At 42.1% G+C, this 5,921-nt stretch overlaps 1 protein-coding gene across 1 annotated transcript in view; it reads right to left on the minus strand.

Annotated features, from left to right (window-relative positions):
- Positions 1-5,921, minus strand: part of PAPSS1 (3'-phosphoadenosine 5'-phosphosulfate synthase 1) — a 135,970-nt gene that overhangs the window by 92,090 nt on the left and 37,959 nt on the right. The gene's annotated exons all lie outside the window — the stretch shown is intronic.

The following is a 5,921-nucleotide window of genomic DNA, read 5'->3' on the forward strand; positions in this document are numbered from 1 at the left end:
ACTGCTCACATTATGCAGCCCTTTTCTCACTGCCCTCACTCACACCGCAAGCTACACCGCACACACCGACACTTACGCCGGAGCCCTGTCTCCTCTCCTGAAATGTAACACATTTCCAACTTCCTCCTCAGGATACCCACCCAGATCCTCCAAAGGTCCTCGAACTTAACCCGTCCAAAACTGACTCCATCCTCTTTCCTCGCAAACTTGCGCCACCTCCCCCACCCGCCATGCTGCCCAAATCAAGGGCTGACAACACCCAACATCGGTCCCCCCGAGTCCTGACAGCTATTATGGTTCCTTCCCTTTGGCCCTACATGCATTCTGTCCCCAAATCCTTCCGATTTTACCTCTAACTAGTACACCAACCCAGGGCCTGCTTCTTCCCTACTCCTGCGTTCCACCTCATTTCTCCTGTCGGGACAACTGTAACACTCTTATGAAAGTCAGTCTGCTGGCTTCTAGGTTTCATCTGCTCAAAGCCATACTCTGCAATGTCCCCAAGATGACAGAAGATGCACATCTGAGCATGTCACTCAATTCTTCAGAAACAGCCCCCCACCATCAGGGTAAAACCCAGGCTTCTTACAGTGAGGCATAAAGCCTTCCGTACCTGGCCCCACCATTCTCAAACTTGCACTTGCTGCTCTATTAATAATTAAACTTGCCTGGTCTACCTGGGTGTTTGGGCTTATGCCTTTGCCATCTCCCTGCCAGGAACACTCCCCCCGCTCTTCTAGCTACAGCAAGGTGCTCCCTCATAGCACATCTCCATGGTAACATCCTCCAAAACGACTTCTGTGCATGCCCAGGCTGACTGACGGCCCTTGCTTCCTCTGGTCCTCAGCGTACCCCCCCATATACCTCTGTCACAGATCTTATTCAGATATATTGAAATCATTTCCTTAGCTTTATACCTTAGTGTCTGGAAGAGTGATTCAGTTGTGATCTTACTACTCCAGCTATCCTTTTATTTTAATTTATTNAAGTTCCCATTACATATGATATAATAGGCTCAAGTCACTCATTTACCACTTAGATTTGGGGTTTAGGACCTAAGTAAATCATAATTCATCTGACAAAATGTGGCCCAGCTTTGCAGGATAAAACAGATAACCTACAAACACTTTTCTTATTTCACACTACATAGAACATTTCACACTAACCAACGACAAGCATGGGAGTTTATTTCTTTATATAATAAATATTTTTTCCAGCCCAGATAGTGTTGTCTTTGATCTGCTCTGAAGTATTTTAAAAGTCTTCTAAAAATACAATCTTTCTAAGGTCAATGAAATGCCCATTCCTCTCAATTTCTCAATCCCAACTACACTTAGGAAACAAATGGCCAAGGAATGTGAAAGACAATTATAGAAAAGATTCATATTTCAGAAATAAACCAGAGATGGAAAGAATCTAAATATTAGTAAAGACAGTGTAGTAGAAAACCAAGAGTATGGGATGAAGAACCCCTCAGGCTGTGTTAAATCCCACTCTACCCCAGTGAACTGCCATGGGACAAACAGACTCCCTGAGTCTATTTCCTTATCAGTATAATGAGGATAATTACAACTGAGATAGGAAAGTCATAGGCAGTTAGGGACAGGACTAGGATGGAGGGCATCAAGGCCTGGATAAACAGCCTCAACATGAGATGGGAAAATGGTGGGGGATGCACAGCGGAGGACCTCATGGCCAAAGAGAACAGTAACTAGCAGGAAAAATGTAGTGACGGGACCTAGACGGAAGGAGTTACCGGAGCAGGCTGCAGAGGCAGCCAAGATACCAGCCCAGGTGCAGGAAGGGGAGGTGGGGGAGCCCAACTGGCCCCTGGTAAACAACTTAAAGGTTACAGATCCAACTGGATCCAACGTATAGTCTCCGGCTCAGCTTAGTCTGCGGGGGTATTCCGTTCAGATACCCCTCTCTTCAGAGAGCTGTATTCTTGTGCTTTTGGCTTTTGCAATAAAACTGTATACTGTTTCAATTTATCTCTCCAGGTCCAAGTTCTCATTCTTCGAGTGCGAGAGGCCACGAACTCCAAGCACCAGACACCAGAATCCTACATCACAGCTACTTCCCAGAGTTTTAATGCAAATTAAATGCAATAATGCAATTGAAGTGCCTAATATAGGGCCATGAACAAGGTAAGGGGGTTCAACTAATGGGAGTCACTGCTGATGGTTTCCTTCTCCGCTGATGACATCTGCTTCTAGTACACACCACTATATTCTTACACAGGATGCTGGGTAACGGGAGAGCCTCTAATCCTCATATCCCCATTCAAAGCACACACTATAAAGCTGTGGATTTGGTTACTATTCCTTGCTTTAAAACACCACTGCACTCTACATATTCATCCCCTTCACCTCCCAATCTATATTTGAACTCTATTATGTAAGTTCCCATCACCCACTTTTGGAAAGCCTAACAAATGCCTTTGTGATGGCAATGAAGCTGGACTGCATTTGCTACCTCTGATCACCAGAGAGAAGTTTGTTATGGAAAGTGCATTATTTTAAGTCACCTTGCAATAAGGGTGTAGCAGGCAAACACACTCTTGATCACTAACTAAACAAACTTTGAGCTGAACAGCAGGTATTCAAAGGTTGCCCCATGTACCCTAATGCTCATTCATTTAAGATTCCACTTTGTAAGAAAATGGAGGATAAATGCCAAAACAGAAGTAGGTGTGTGTGTGTGTGTGTGTGTGTGTGTGTGTGTGTGTGTGTGTAAGTGCGCACACATGCATATGTGTCTTTTTTCAATTGTGTTTTAAAATTCCACATCATGTTATAAAAGAAAAAAAAATAATGAATTTATATATGGTCAGTCAAGTCTGTTACTATAAATAATGGTGGCAAAAACCAAAAATCAAGTTCCATGAGACAGGAATTTTTACTGTTTAATTCACTGCCACATCCCCAGTGTTTTACAGTAGTGCCTAGAGTGTATAGCACTAAATATTTGTTAAATTAACAGGATCAACATATACAACACAGACATACATGCTTTCAACAGAAAGTGAGATTGTTTACTTAGGAAAACATATAACTGAAATTTCTTCCCCAAAGGAGGGTGGTACCAAAAGAAAACAATTATATTAAGGAGGCATTTACATGTCCTCTTTTTTCACCACCTAGCTTTAGGATAAAAATAAATACTTCTCCAAAAGAAAGTGTCTCTGTCTGAAACTAATCTAACCAGAATCCTTTACTCGCTGTAGATTTAATGACATTGCACTTAAGGTAGAATGAGAACATTCTTAAAAGTAAAAGCCACAGGTATATGAAAACGTGTACTAGGAAATCATATACCTAGAATCCTAGGTATAGAATGCAATATGTTCATGAGCAAGTTACTTAGTATCTCTGAAATACTTCAAAGGTCTACTGTGTGAGTAAAAGTAGACAACATATGGGAAGTACGCAGCACAAAGGCCATTGAGAAAACACCACAGTAATTCAAGTGAGAGGTGGTTCCAGTTAAGTCCTCACTTAACATCTGTCAACAGGTTCTGTGACTTGAAGCAAAAGTACATATAAAGAAACCAATTGTATCACAGACTAAGTGATATACACAAGGGTTAAGTTCCTATGGCATCGCATCAATGTTATAACAAAGCAATGATGAACGAAATGGCATTACTCAAGGACTTGCTGTAAAGCTAAACTAGGAGAAAGGTCACTTTCCCCCAAATTCTAACAATCAAAACCAATATTTTAAAAGACAAGAAGCCCTACATATATGTCCCTTATAATAAGTAATCAGCAAGTGTTAGTTTCTTAGCTGTCTCTCTTTTCAAACCTTTAATGAAATTGTCCAATCATTAGATTATCTAGCAGGCATAATACAGACTAATATCTATATAAAAGGAAGGGCAATTAGTATAATCATTAATTAGGAACAAGGCATTAAGACCAGAGAACAGACACTAAGGCAAGCAATGGCATCAGGGAAGAGGAGGGGAGAGGAGGAAAGGGGGAAGGGAGGGAGGGAGGAAGGGAAGGAAAAATGGAGAAAGAGAGACCTATGGTACCCATCACACATTAAGTTTAATAATCCCGTGTAAGTCTCTGAGCTATCTGGAATTATCTGTAGTCCATCAAATGGCTTCAGAGATTCATGACCCTCCTAAAATTATATATGAGTATCTATGAGTATTTTTTCAAGGTTTTGTAAAAAAAAACTTATGAATCACTAATTAGATATTAAAAAATAAATAATCTAAACTAACAGAAAATGAAAGTATGTACAACTCTCTAACACTGATATGGCAAATTTCAAGTAAAAACAGATAGGGTCAATATACAAAAAATGCAAACAAAAATACAATCAAAATAAAAAAGGAAAAATGCTGGAAACACAGTTTCCATGAAAATGACATAGAATTAATATCTATAGACTTAATAGAGGTAACGCCAGCTAATCTATAAAATCATAAACCTCCCTGAGCCCATCACAGAGCTGAGGTCCTAAAGCAGTGACGTGAACTGCTTCCAAAGAGTGACAAATCCCAAGAAAGACAAGACACATGACTTTTGTTTCTTTTAGCGGTGCCCAGGATGAAGAGGAGACTGCAATAAAGGCCGAAAAGAAAAACAGCTAAAATGGTTTTAAAACTCTGGAAGGCTGAGTGAGGACCAGTGGGACAGGCAAGTATAATGGGAACCTAGACACAAAGGGTTCTGCACTCACTCAGTCAGGCCCAGGCCAGGTGCTCAGAGGATCAGGAGCAGGTGTGGAGACTCAGCTCTCCTGGGTGGTCCACACAGCTTGTGCTATGTGAGCCAAGAATCCAGACAGTGGGGAGAGTCTGAATCCTTGGCTCACATAGCACAAGCCTTAAACCGATAGGTATAGACAGGAAACTCTCCCAAAGTCCACTGTTTCTGGGGGACAGGTAGAAGCAAATATGGTCTGCTAAAGGGAGAGAGGTGGAGGAAACTCTCTGGACGGAGGATCCTGAACTATACAAACCAGGGATCGGCTAACGCATGTGAGCAGCAGACAACTCACCCTCCAAAGCCTCCCAGGTTCAAACCGGAAGTTGGCTACCACGGAGGGAGGAGAAAGGACATTGAGAATGGCCGACTCCAAGGTCCAGGAGCATAGGTACTCTCTAAGACTGAAGGTGGACCAGCAAACCAAGAATCACCAATGCTCCCCCTATCTGAGCCTAGCACCGAGTACAATGCAAAGCAGTTTACTGAGGACAGAGGAGCGGGCGCGTGGACAGGGACTCTTTCTCTCTGTGGCAGAGGCAGGCAAGGAATACTGAATGCTGAGGCTAGAGCAGAAACAGAGAAAAACCCTCCTGCAGGCCTGGCCCCACAATGTAGGACAGCCCACCACTGGAGAAATTTGAAACTGGTGATTCATTAAGAGTTACTACAGAATAAAGAAGTCCAAATCCAGCTGGGCATAAATGGGAATAGACCATAAATGCCTAGGGCATAAATACCATTTACCCCAATCTCTACTGTTCTTCCAACATTCAATAAAAAATTGCAATACACCAAAAAAGAGCAAGAAAAGCCACCCACTGTTAAGAGATACAGCAATCAACAAAACCAGACCCAGAAATGACTAAGAAGTTGGAACTATCAGGTAGGGTTTTAAAATAACTGTAATTACTATGTTAAAGAATCTAGTGCAAAAATGGATAACATGCATGAACAGATTATATAATTTCAACATAGATATGTAAGCTATATGAGAGAGAGAGAAGAGAGAGAAGAGAGAATGCACCAAATAGTGGCAGAATTATTTTTAATGATTACCAGAGTTAAGAATTCTTTCTATGGGGCCGGCCAAGTGGCACGTTGGTTAAGAGCTGACTTGGGACGCCAGCTCTGAGCAGCAGGGCCCCGGTTTGGATCCCACATGGGGGCCAGTGACACTGCGCCCTCTACAGCTAA

Source organism: Hipposideros armiger, unplaced genomic scaffold (assembly GCF_001890085.2).
Source record: "Hipposideros armiger isolate ML-2016 unplaced genomic scaffold, ASM189008v1 scaffold_26, whole genome shotgun sequence".
Classification (NCBI taxonomy): Eukaryota; Metazoa; Chordata; class Mammalia; order Chiroptera; family Hipposideridae; genus Hipposideros; species Hipposideros armiger.